General features: G+C 41.7%; 1 protein-coding gene and 1 pseudogene across 1 annotated transcript in view; both read right to left on the bottom strand.

The window, feature by feature from the left end:
• Nucleotides 1-13,731, bottom strand: part of XK (X-linked Kx blood group) — a 52,913-nt gene that overhangs the window by 27,566 nt on the left and 11,616 nt on the right. The window lies entirely within an intron of this gene.
• LOC105979702 lies at nt 7,259-8,137 on the bottom strand (annotated as a pseudogene).

Genomic DNA, 13,731 nt, shown 5'->3' with positions numbered 1-13,731 from the left:
CTTGACTTTCCTCCTGTCCCACTATCATGCTCAGTCCCCACCAGGGTTTCAGCAATTCCTCTTGGTTACATTACCCTTGATCATGCCCTCCCAGGCCTCCCACACCCACCTCACCACCAATTTGGATCACTTGTTGTTCCCTTGTCCCTGGGCTTGTTAACACCACTTCCTTTCCCACCATCTCCCCCTCTCCCATGTCCCCCTGGAACTGTTGGTCCCATTGTTTCCTCGGCTGTCTCCATATAAAATTTAAAAGAGGGGAATGGTTGGGTTGATTGAGGCAGGGCTAATTTTTTCACTCATGAAAAATCCTGAAAGAATCTACCCAATTCGTGGAGGCTTTTTTTTTTAATATAGTGTACCTGGCATCTGGGACTGATATCAATTCTAGTAGAAAAGAAAACCAACTGTCATTGAGCAGATTTTGAAATACAGTGACCCTATATAAGGTTTCTGAGAGTGTACATTTTATGAGCGCAGGCAGCCTCATTGTTCTCTCACAAATTAGCTAGTGGGTTTGAACCACTGACTTGAGGTTAGTTGTCCAAATTCTTATTATTTATGTTTAACAAAATTGAATCACTGTTCTGACAAAGTCATATATCCCCAGTTATAAGGTTTAATTTTTAATATGAAAGCTTACAAAGTATTCCCAAAATCTTTAGATAATCTAAAATTTTGGTCTCATACTGGATTAAGATAATTAATGGTCATTCACTGGATGTCTAGCTCACTTTAAAATAAGATAAAAAGATTAAATATTAGAACTCTGATTATTATGCATATTTTCAGTTTATATATTTTATTCTTATTTGTACATGCTACAAAGAGCATTATCTTTGGATCTGTAAATGAACCTGTTCATTTTCACCATGTTATAAAATTATGTAATGGTTGTGTACAGATGAATGAAGCTGGGTTAAATGTATTTATGAGCTCAGCTAATTTAATAAAAGGCACTATCTCAAACTGGTTCTGCCCAGTTCAAACACACACCACAAAATGACACCAAAAAGACCTAAACTTTGAAAATGTGGGTACTCTGGAATGTGAAGTGGAACAGGAAAAGCATAGGTCAAAATTCTGCTAGAAACTTAATCTACATTATAATAACAAGGGCACTGTGTATGTTGCATAGCAGTTAAAGTTCTTGAGCAACTGAGGCTGAAACAATGATGCCTGGCTCAAAGCTAGATTGCTCTCCACAGTTCTGGCAATTGTTCCATATCACACATCAGACTTCTGTAAGGGCTTACTATGTTTCCGCTAAGTCTCCGATTCCTGGACTACAATCCATAATTTTCCCAATTCTGGTTAGTGTTCCAAACACTCAAAATTGCCATCTAGTCAATGTTGATTCATAGTGACCCTATAGGACAAGGTAGAACTTCCCTTATGGGTTTCTAAGACTGTCATTCTTAACAAGACTTTCTCCTGTAAGTGTTCTGGATAACCCACGTTTTTAAAATCCACGTCAGTTCTGGTTTGAATTTATGGGCCATGAATGGACTGGTTTCACCTGGTTCAAAGTCTTAGTAAAATGATAGAAACTTACAATTACCTATCCTTCTGGTTTTCTTTGTGAAATTCAAGAAACTTTGCTTAAACTTATAATTAATATATGTGAGTAAGACCCTAATAGGAATCTCAAGAAAATGAGATGTAATTTTTAAGAGCACATGCACATGTGCTGCATATGTGCATGTGCGCATGCACACACACACACAGAGAGAGAGAGAGAGAGAGAAAGAGAAAGAGTGAGAGAGAAAAAAACGGATATAAAATGACCTATTCTTCCAGGAAGGGAAAAGTGTGGTGAAGAACAAAAAACCTGAATACAGGAAGTTGTAGAAGGGTCAAAAACAGAATCTAAAAGGGACCAAAACGTTGTGCTCAATTGGCCAAATCTGGCTCAGTATTGATAGGCTTCCTCTTAAGATTTTCCAAAAGACCGTGAGGCCTTCTATATTATAGAAGCAAACCAAGAATTTAATTTCTTTTCTCTGAAACTGGCAACATTTCCTTGGAGTATTGGTCTACTCTTAGTAAAAACAAAGCTCACTGGCATCAAGTGAATTTTGAATCATAGTGACCCTGTCAGGAGCCTTGGTTGTGTAAGGAGCTTTGGTGGTGTAGAGCGTTGAGTTGGGCTGCTAACCACAAGGTCAGCAGTTTGAACCCATCAGCTGCCTTGCAGGAGAAACATGAGGTTTTCCGCTCCTGTAAAAATTATATAGCCTTGGGAACCCAAAGGGACAGTTCTATTCTGTCTTATTGGCTCATTATGAGTCAGAATCAATTTAGTATCCATGAGTATGTGTTTTTTGGGTGCTGTTACAGGGCCAAGTTGGACTTTCCTTTTGCTTTTCCAAGGCTGTAAATCTTCACTGGTGCTGAATACCCCATCTTTCTCCTGTAGAGTGGCTGGTGAGTTTGGGCTGCTGACCAGGTAGTTAGCAGCCCGACACATAATCCACTTCTCCAACATGGCTGACGTTGTAGAGGATATTCTTTATCAGCAATAGTTTCCTGTGGCTGCTGTGACAAACTACCACAGCATGGTGGGCTAAAATTAAGTTATCAACAGAGTCATGCTCTCTCAGGTGACTCTAAGGGAGAACCAATTTCCCTTCCTAATTCTTTGCATATCTTGTCCCCTGAACCCTTCTGTCCTCAAATCCAGCAGTGTTGCATCTTGCTTCAGCAACCACATAGCTGCCTTTTGCTGTAGTTAAATCTCCATCTGCTCCGCCTCTTATGAGGACGTTTGGAATTACACTTAAGATGAACCAGATAATAAAAGATGATCCCCATTTTAAGTTCTTTAATCACATCTGCAAATTCCTTTGGACATCTAAGGTAATATTCACAGGTTCCAGGGACTGAGATCTAACTATCTCTGGGGCCAATGTATTAGTTATCTAGTCTTACTGTAATAGAAGTACCATAAGCAGATAGCTTTAACAAAGAGAATTTTATTCTTTCAGAGTTTGGGAGTCTAGAAATCCACAATCAGGGTGCCAACATCTGTGGGCCTAAAGTTCCGTGGTGATCTCCATCGGTTTTAGCATAAAGTTTCCCCTGGTTTTACAAAGTTCTCAGTGCAGGGACTGCAGGTCCAAAGAACATACTCCACTCCCAGATCTCCTTTCTTTTCTCTGGTCTCTACTCACATGTTTAAACTCTTTTGGATCTCCACGGTGATTCACTCAAAATACAATTTAATCCTGTACATTGTTTCCTGTTTCTAACATAACTGCCTCTAACCCAGCCTAATTAACATCATAGAGATTAGGATCAACAGTGCCTAGGATATTAGATCACAAAATGGAGGATAATTGCATAAACTGAAAAGCATAGCCTAGACAAGTTGAACAAATTTTGGGGGCTGGAGAGGCTCACAGTTCAATCCATAATAGCCACTATTTAGCATATTGCTGTTGTTAGGTGTCGTACAGTCGGTTCCAACTAATAGGGACCCTATGTACAACAGAAAGAATCATGGCCCGGCCCTGCAACATCCGCACAATTATTCTTATGTTTGCGCCCATCGTTGCAGTCACTGTCTCAATTCGTCTTGTTGACGGCTTCCTCTTTTAGGTTGCCCCTCTACTTTACTAAGTATGATGTCCTTCTCCAGTGACTGGTCTCTCCTGAGAATATGTCCAAAGCATCTGTGATGAAGTCTCTTAATCCTTGCCTCTGAAGAGCATCCTCGTTGTACTTCTTCCAAGACAGATGTTCGTTCTTTTAGCAGAGCATGGCGCTTTTAATATTCTTAACTAGCGCTGTAATTCAAATGTGTCAATTCTTCTTTGATCTTCCTTATTCAATGCTCAACTTTCACATGTATTTGAGGTGAGTGAAAATGTCACGACTTGGGTCAGGAACTCTTTAGTTCACAAAGTAACCTCCTTGCTTATCAACACTTTAAAGAGGTCTTGTGCAGCAGATTTATCCAATATAATGCACTATTTGAATTCTTGACTGCTTCTTCCATGAGCAGTCTACCACCCTAATATTATCTGTCAAATAGGAGTGATTCCATATTCTACCAGAAAAAATCATATCTGGCTTTATGATGCCCATGATTAGTCTATTTAAAATAAAAGAAACTACAGAAGTTCCATATTTCTGAATGTGTTATACATTTTCAGTGTTGGTTTAAATATAGTAGGGCCACTTTCATTAATGGGGAGTCAAGTTGTAACCATTAACATACTCCCATGATATCAGGATCTCATGATCCTGTGTTAATTGCTCAAAACTCCTGACCCCCTTTTGATTTTCCTTTCCAAAATTCAATCCTCAATTGTAAAAGTTAAATAAAATGACTTAAATATCTTTTGCACTTAAACTGTCTTGGAGATTTACCCAGAAACACCAGATCACAAAGATTTATATTTTCATCTTATAAAAATAAAGGTGCTATGGAAAAATAGCTTTATCTGCTATACTTTTATCAATGAGTTACACGTAAAAACTGTCAAATAAAAAGGGTAGTTCATCAAAATCCTAAAACGACCAGGCTTACCAGTCTGATAGAGATTGGCAGAACCACTGAGACAAAGGCCCTTAGTCATCCTGGAACTAAACAGATCAAGTTTTGGCCAAATAATACACAAGTATATAAGCTATAAGGAGAACAATAATGCGAGTGCGGTCCGAACTCCTAGAATAACCAACCATTTGAGACTAAAAGCACAGCAGTTGCTCAAACAAAAAGTTCAGAAGAGTTAGTAAAGAACGAGGACGGGGAAATAGGAAACACAGTGAGGAAGTGGAAAAAGTGATGCTACATTGTGGGGGTTGCAATCAACAACATGAAATAAAATGTGTACTAAGTACTGAATGGGAAACTGAGAAGCTCTATAAACCATCACCTAATTCACAATGAAAAATTACCCCCCCCCCAAAGTACAACGTCCCTTGGTTAAATTTAAGTAGGAAGAACAGTATTAATATGTGTTTCAGAAATTCTATGTGGTCTGGGATATTCCTGGAGATCTCTCAGTGTGCATGCTGCCCATGCTGTCTTGTTTTAAGGAGTCTCAGCAGTTTTCCCTTAAGATTGATGAAACAACACAGCCTATATCACTATCAATCATAATGTCCTTTTGCTGTTGTTTTTAATGCGTGGTTGCATACTGTTTTCCAATTTTTAATCTAGCATCTTCTAGTTTAATACTTTCCAATTGAGAATTCATATCAAATTCATCCCTGAGTTTTAATTACACTATAACTGCTTAGGAACTCTTCAAACATTCTTTGAAAATAAGCAAAACCATTATGTTTACAGACATTTTATGCAGAGCAATTTGCATTAGCTTTATTTTCTAGTTTTGAATGCCATCTGTAGGTGGCTGGGGTAATTCCTCTCCAGTTACATTACTCTTATTACACATTCCCATCAAACCTTTCACTGGTGAATATTATCAGTGATAAAACAACTACAGCGTTTTATGCTTCCAATCATCTTCTGATAGTTCTAGATTATACTCTAATGCCCCCTGGAAGACTCTACAGAGACAGATCAGAGCTCTTGTTTTCACAAAACCAGGGCAGTCTCAGAGCCATGTGGAAAAGGACAAGCCTTCAGGTACTTTAAAAAAAATACCCTTGTATGCAGGCCTCTGACTTTCTCACACAACCACATTGAAGACCACACCAATGGATAGTCGGCATTTGCAGAAGGCTTTCCTTAAGAAGCAGGTGGGTCTGTAACACAGTGCCACAACATGCAGTGGAAAAGCTCAGAGTTACCAAAGTCCAAAGACGTGTACTAGGAAATCAGTCAACTGAAACCTCACCTACTTCTTGTTGTTAAGTGCTAACGAGTCAGTTCTGACTCATAACAATCCTATGCAACAGAAGGAAACACTTCCTGGTCTTGCACCATCCTCACAATTATTCCTGTTCCTGAGCCCATTGATGCTGCCAGTGTGTTACTACATTTCGTTGAGAGTGAAAGCCTTATGCATAGCTTTGAAACACTGTCACCTACCTGGCCTTCCTCAAATAAAACAGACGTGAGCATTGTTGTGAGTGAGTTGTGAAGAGTGCTTTCCTAGAACTATAGATCATCATCATAGCATGTTAGTGTTGAAGAATTCAACTTCTTTTTCCCTGAGTTAAACAGTGAACACATTCTACCTTGAAACTCTTTATTAGGGTCTGTGGATTCTACATCTCAAGTAGACCTTTGGAATACCTTCAAAATCCTCATTTTATAGCCGTGGGAGCTGATGTGCTAGCAAGTTATACTTGCACGAGACCAGAACCAGTTCTCTTCCTTCTCCTTTCACTATTTCATCCCATTGTGTTCCAGAAGCCTCTTTTCATGTCTACACCAAGCCAACCCTACCCTCCTACTTCTCCAGAGGCTCCTCTCCCAGTCTCATGTCTTCTCATACATGATGATTTCTGCTGTACTGACCAGGGGCTGACACTGAGCAGCTCTGACTCTTGCTGCTCACAGACCTTGATTGGCAGCCATATCCTCTCCAGTGTCTGTTTATGCTTGCTTGGGATTCATTGTCTCTTCTTCTCCAGTGGGCCCTTGAGCACCAGTGGTATCATAGGGCCCACTCGACAGTAAATTCTTCCTTGATGCTTACCCTCAACTTCAGAAACGCACAAAACAGTATAAAATAGAGTTGCAGATGCTGTCCCAAGGGCAGCAATTCTCACCCTGTCTCTCTTCCTCCTTTGAGGGTGGGATTCCAGGGCACTAGGAATTTGGGAGGGCATGGAATGTAGATTGATGCTATGCTGTGATAGACTGCATGTTTCCTATAAAACCCACAAAAACAGCTAAAGCTCAATCCCTAAAAGGAGTGGCAACATCAGACTATCTGATTCTCCCATATCAGTATGCGTCTGCAGAGGTATTGCCAACAGGAGGTCTTGCTCATGAGTGCTCATCCTAAAAACCTCACCTCAGAAAATAAACCTGACCACTACCTCTGATAGGGTCCACCACTTGATGCCACTGCTGAGAACAGATTCTGGAGATTACATTTTGTCTACAACAAGCCATATCTGTAAGCTAACATAAGAAGTTCTAAAAACATTGGACAGAGATTTAACTGACATGCCAAGGTCTTAGTATAATGATGGGCATTACCCACCTTAAAGGGCCTTAGTGGCATAGAAGTGGTGACACGTTGGCCTGTGAACTGCAAGGCCAGTAGTTTGAAAGTACCAGTTGCTCTGCAGGAGAAAGACAAGGCTTTCTATTCTTGTAAAGATTTACAGTCTAGGAAACCCACAGGGCAGTTATGGCTGGAGCCTGGGTCCTCTGCACAGAGACTCTGGGGTGGGTCTTCATGAGATGGTCGGTGAATGCTTGGTAGGGAGACTTGGTGCATACTGCTTCTTTCCAGAGGTCAGGGGTCAGATCACTATAGGCCTTGGAGATGGCATCAAAGGTTGCCCAGGGTGGCTATGCAGTCCCTGGTCAAGGGGTAGCAGTCCTCGATCCCTGCCATCAGCAGCAGCTTCTTGGGCACAGGAGCTGAGATGGTGCCAGTACCCTTAGGGCAGGGAGGAGATGCACCAGCACAGACCCACAGTGGCCAGTCACCTTGTAGGGAACTGTGTGGGGTTTGTAGATCTTGTTCTCCTAGTAGCCTCGCCACATGCGGACAATGGACAACTTGGCCAGGATGATGGCCCCGCAGATGGGAGTGGCAACTTCCTTGGAGCACTTGACACCCAGTTTTATGTGGCTGTAATAGTTCCCGATGGCAACACAGGCCTTGAACCTGGTCTGCTGACTGGCTTGGGTCTATTTCTGCACAGGCGTGATCCTTAGGACCTCGTCCTTGAGGGCTATCCCCAGGGAGAAGTCAATGACCCCAGACTCCTTGATGGGCAGGGAGAACAGACAGATCTCCTGTACGGGACTTGATCTTCATATCTTTCACCAGAGGACTCAGCCTGGTGACAGGGGGCCATTCCTTATCCTTGGCTTTGCCTCCAAGAGCTTGACGGCCTTGTCCATGGCCCCAATCACAGCAATCATGGCCCCATCCTCATAGGCCACTGCTGAAGCCTCTGTGGAAGCTGCCATGAGTTCCCAGTCCAGGGCCCCAGGGCCTCATAACCCTCCTGCTGCACTGGTGTCATCTGTCATTTGGTGTTTTCTCAGAGAAGAAGTTATATGGATGAGTCAGAATCAACCTGTGGAAGTGAGTGTTTGAGTGAGACCCACTCTAAAGGCACTCCCTTTAGGCTGCAGGACACTGGAATATGAGAAACCCATGCCCTGGACACAAAGATAGTTCGCTTGTGGGATACGAGTGGCAATATTGGTGCTATTGTGCTAAAGCTATTGTGCTAAAAGCAAGTCTCCACTAGCAAGTTGGTGGGGAGACACCTGCCTGTAAACCCAAAGGAACAGAAGAGTGAAATTTGAGCCTGGCTAATACTAGGGACACTTTATGGCTTTATCCCAAATCAAAACTGTGTGAGGTTAACATTAAATAATGAGGGTTCTGTAAATATGAGATTTAATGGACATTATATGGCAAGAAGAATTTATGAGCTTTATAGAAACACATACCCCCAACCAGGAGGAAGAACAACAGTAACCAGAGGGGAAGGGAGACAGCGGTTGGTGTGAGATTGGAAAATAATTAACAATCTACAATCTATCAAGGGGCCATGAGGGTTGGGGTGAGGGGTGGAGGGAGGGAAAAAAAGAGAGAGAAAAGAAATACATGCTCCAAGGAGCTTCAAGCACAGCCTCAAAACTCTTCCATCCATTCTTAGGTCTTTCCTATAAAGTAGATAAAGAGCCACTGCCAGGTGGTAGAAGGAGGCTGAGTGAGGGGGAGTCACTAGACCATGGGAGCAGAGGGACCCAGTGTAGGGCTCTGTTCTATGATGGGGTTTGACTTCTCCTTCTGCATATCTCTCTCCTGCCACTTCACAAGTTTCTCAGGGGGTGCTTTTTGCCAGGTATCCAGTTGGTTACTTCTGTACCTTGGATAGCACACCTAAACATCAGGTGTATTATGAAGAAAGACAGCTGGTTGTGAAGTCAACTTGTGTGTCAAGTAGTCAGTCCCTGGTGTAGTTAGTAAAAGGTAACAACACATTGGGCTGCTAACCAAAAAGTCCACAGTTTGAATCAACCAGTTTTTCTTCAGGAAAAAGATGAAGCTTTATGCCTCAGAAACCCAAAGGGGTTTCTTTTCTGTAAGGTCACTATGAGTCAGAATTGACTCAGTGGCAGTGGGTTTGGTCTTACTGTGTGTTAGGTATTGTGCTAAGCAGCAGTTCACAGGTACAAAGCAACTTAATCCTTGTGAAAACTCAAAGATAAGGCAATTCTTACTATCCCCAGCTTGTACATGAGAAAACTGCTGTTCAGAAGGAATGAATAAATGCCCAGTTGGGGATTGGGAGTCCTATCCCAACAATCCCACCCTTCAAGCTGCTAAGCATCCTTTGGCCATCCCTGTTGAAAAAGGCCAGCAAGTCATAGGTGGCGGCCCTGGAGTGAGTGAAAATCTCAAATGCTGACTCACAGGGAGGTGTTTGCTACATTTGATTTCTTTTTTAATTTAACACAACCCACAAAAGTTTTTAAAGACTTGAATGTGTTTTTGAGTCAACCAACTGGGACAGAACACATACTTTTACCTCACCAAATATGTATTCTGCCCCTAACAACTGTTTTCCTGTTAAATATGTGGTTATTAGATAAATTAGGAATTTCTTATGAGAATGAGCCTGACAAATTGTGCTGGCAATGAAAGATATGTGTAACTAAGCCTAGTGACCTTTAAGAACCATTGGTAGCTGCCTGAATTGCCTGTCGTCTCAGCTCAGATAACAACATATACATGATATTACAATTTAATTTACCAGTGTCCCTTAGAGATGACAGAGTGATATATTCCAAAGTAAGAATCTATAATCCCTCATAATCCCTCTTGAATATCCTTTTGGGCTGCAAACCGCAAGGTCAGTTCCAAACCACCAGCCACTCTGCAGGAGAAAGATGAGCCTTTCTATTTACTTAAAGCGTTTCAGTCTCAGGAACTCACAGGGTCAGTTCTACCCTGTCCTATAGGGGAATTATGAGTTATAATTGACCCAGTGGCAGTGAATTTGGGTTTTTTGTTTGTTTTGAGTATCCTTTTGTGGAGGCATGATATAAATAATAAATTACATCAACATGACGATACTTCTTTTATGTGTAGTTCTTTGTTCCCCTCTTCAATCTTTGTGTAAAAACCTCATTAAGCTCATGCCAACTGTTATGTCCATCCTCTCCACCCCTGTCCCCATTGCCATAACTGACATTTAGGAAATCCCTGTCGTGAAGAAAGCTATTTACACCTCAGCCATGGTCTTCAGCTTCACCCCAATTCCTAACAATTCTGAGGACATCATCAAACAAAAGAAACCCCCAGCCAACTCCTGGCCTTGACCCTCCCAAGAGCCCATGAGGATTTTTTCCTCTACCTCCACCCATTCCCACCTCAGCCCTCAGCCCACCCAGCTCCTTTTCCCACACTATCAGCCTTAAAAATGGTTCCTCTCTGAAATCAGATTCGAACGGCCCGCAGAGATCATCTATTTTTATATTACAGATACCCCAACTCCAAAGGACAAAAAAGACGAGTCAGAAGATGGTGCACACTAAACACTTTAATCAGGTTTGCTGGTTGTAGTGATAGGGGTCAGGTGCACTTCAATGTCCTTTGGGGGCTGATTCCAGCACTGAGGATTCACATTCATCTGTGGGGCAGTGTTATCAGCATCATTTTCTGGACGGGTTATCTCGTCTATCGTTCGAATCATCATACCATCCAATAGCTGAGCAATCTGCTGGTTGAGGTTGATGCCCTTCTCTACTCGCTCTGTTGTAACGCAGACTGCGTGATGGATGCGGTGGCGGACCTGCTGGCCTGCCAGCTCCTTCAGACGCTCAAGCATCGTAGCTAGGAAATCACAGGTAGATGAACTACAGATGAACTCAGGAGCTATCGGCAGAGAGGTTCTCCTACAGAAGATGATTCAGGCAGCTCATGGAGAAATACAGATCTCTCAGGTGAGATGTTCAGATGTTCGCTTGGTTTGACTTAGGTCAGGCCAGCTTGATTGCCCCCACTGACTTGAACCTGTCAAGGCACCAGTATTTATCCTTTCCCCTATGCCGCCAGCCCCTCACTGTTCAGTAAGCTGCTATTGTGACACCTGCACATTGTGAAGTCATTGGTATCCACTGGTCCTGAACAGGCCTATTAAAAAAATGTCCATGGCAAGAATTTCGTTACACTAATGATTGTGCCCTCTTAAAAAATCTTTTTGCTCTGATTTAGATGAAAGTTTATAAAGTAAATTTGTCTTCTAATCAGTAATTCATCCATACTGATTCATAGCATGCATGTAATGCATTAGCAACAATGTAACAGCACTCTTCCCACTTACGCCTTGCCTTTCCCATTTCCCTTCATCGGTCTTTATCCATTTCTGCTTTCTTAGTTAGATCCTTGGGAAAGTGCTGCTCTTTGATCTCCTATGGCTGATTCTTCTTGCTCATCAGTGTACTTCTCTGATGTTACTGCTCATTTTATAGGCCTGACCTTGGCCTGAAAGTTGAGCCACAGGGACAAGTTCAAGTCTAAGCATGAAAGATATCTAAGTCCCATAGTCTTGGGGGTTCCACCCAAAGACTTATCTTTATCAGACGTGTAAGCTTGGTATTTTAAAATTCTTTTGATTTTTATCACACATTCTTTCACACTTTATTCTGTAACTCCTATTATCATTTCCTTTCAGAGTTGTCAGCTGTGGTAGCCGGGTACTATCTAGTTCTCCTGGTCTCAGGGTCATGAAGGTTGAGATTTTCCTGGTCCATTAGTCTTTTTGGACTAATTGTTTACATGAATCTTTGATTTTCTTCACTTCTTTTTGCTCCGGATAGGGAGAGACCAATAGTTGCACCTTAGAAAGCTGCCTAGTCACTCAAGTCATCTACAGTCATGCCAATCACTACTTGCCAAAGTATGATATACAACATAGTCTTTGCAGACTATGTCATGCCAACTGACTTTGGTATTCTCTGACACCATGTTCCTGAGTCCTTAGGCTCAGTGACTCAAGGTATTTGGTTATATGTGGCTAAAAACTTTTCATAACTTTCCCTCTTCATGCGCTACGATTTTAATGGGTATATTTACAGCACTTCTAAATATATAGGAGAAATATCCTCTGCTGAACTAATATATATTCAGGGGTATAGTCCCATTTGCCCTCCCATCTGGTCTAGCTTGAGTGTTTACCTATGCATCCACTCAGGTCTTTGTTAATACTGTTATTGCAGGATTTGGTATTCAAAAGTATTTACTGCACTTTTGTGCTATGACTCTTGCCCTCCTCCAGTCCCAGTGTCTCCCTTTGCTTTGATTATTTTGTGTTGACTACCGACCCCCCAGCCACACAGCTCTCATTGTATATTGTCTTTTTCTTTACCCAAGTTCATATGCATTTTCTCTCTAACACTTTTCCTTCCTCTTCCCTCCCACCCTTAATAACCTTCAAAGAATGTCTGTTTCTGTATGTAAACTTTTCTTGACTTTTACAATAATGGCCTTAAATGATATTTGTCCTTCATGATTTACTAATTTCACTCAGCGAAATGTGATCTGGGCTCAGACATGTTAAGAAGTGGTTCATGAATGTGCCATTATTCTTTATCTTTGCAGTATTCCATTGTGAGTTTGCACCATAGTTTGCTTATCCATTCATTTGTTGAAGGGCAAGTAAGTTGCTATCATATTCTTGGTATTGTGAACAATGCTGCAATGAATATAGGTGCACAAAAATATGTTTCTGTCCAAAACCATGTCATTGTGAATGAGGGAGAGTGCAGAGTGGAGACCCAAAGCCCATCTGTAGGCAATTGGACATCCCCTTACAGAAGGGTTGCGAGGAGGAGACGAGCCAGTGTGGGTGCAGTATAGTACCGATGAAACATAAAAATTTCCTTGAGTTCCTTAATGCTTCCTCCCCCTACTCCCCACTAACATGACCCCAATTCTACCTTACAAACCGGCTAGACCAGAGTATGTACACTGGTACAGATCAGAAAAACTGGGAATCCAGGACAGATAAACCCCTCAGGACCAAGAATGAAAGTAGAGATAACAGGAGGGTAAGGGGAAGGTAGGGGAGAAAGGGGGAACCGATCACAATGATCTACGTATAACCCTTTCCCTGGGGGACAGACTACAGAAAAGTGGGTGAAGGGAGACATCGGACAGTGTAAGACATGAAAAAAAAATTATAAATTACCAAGGGTTCGTGAAGGAGGGAGGGTGGGGGAGGGAGGGGAAAAATGAGGAGCTGATACCAAGGGCTCAAGTAGAAAGAAAATGTTTTGAAAATAATGATGGCAACAAATGCACAAATATGCTCGACACAATGGACGTATGTATGGATTGTGATAAGAGTTGTATGAGGCCCCAATAAAATTATTTTCTTAAAAAAAGCTGTTTGTATCATGGCTACTTAATTCTCTTAATAGAGATATACCTAGTAGTGGGATTTCTAGCTCATGTAGCATTTTTACTTCCAATTTGTTAAAAGACCTTCTATTTGTCTTTCTTTCTTTCTTTCTTTCTTTCTTTATTTATTTTTAATCATTTTATTAGGGGCTCATACAACTCTTATCACAATCCATACATACATCAATTGTGTAAAGCGCATTTG

The sequence above is a fragment of the Echinops telfairi genome, unplaced genomic scaffold (assembly GCF_000313985.2).
Source record: "Echinops telfairi isolate 266 unplaced genomic scaffold, ASM31398v2 ScPeMD7_26;HRSCAF=91, whole genome shotgun sequence".
NCBI lineage: Eukaryota > Metazoa > Chordata > Mammalia > Afrosoricida > Tenrecidae > Echinops > Echinops telfairi.
Note: the sequence above shows the minus strand (reverse complement) of the source record. Positions and strands in the feature narration are given on the sequence as shown.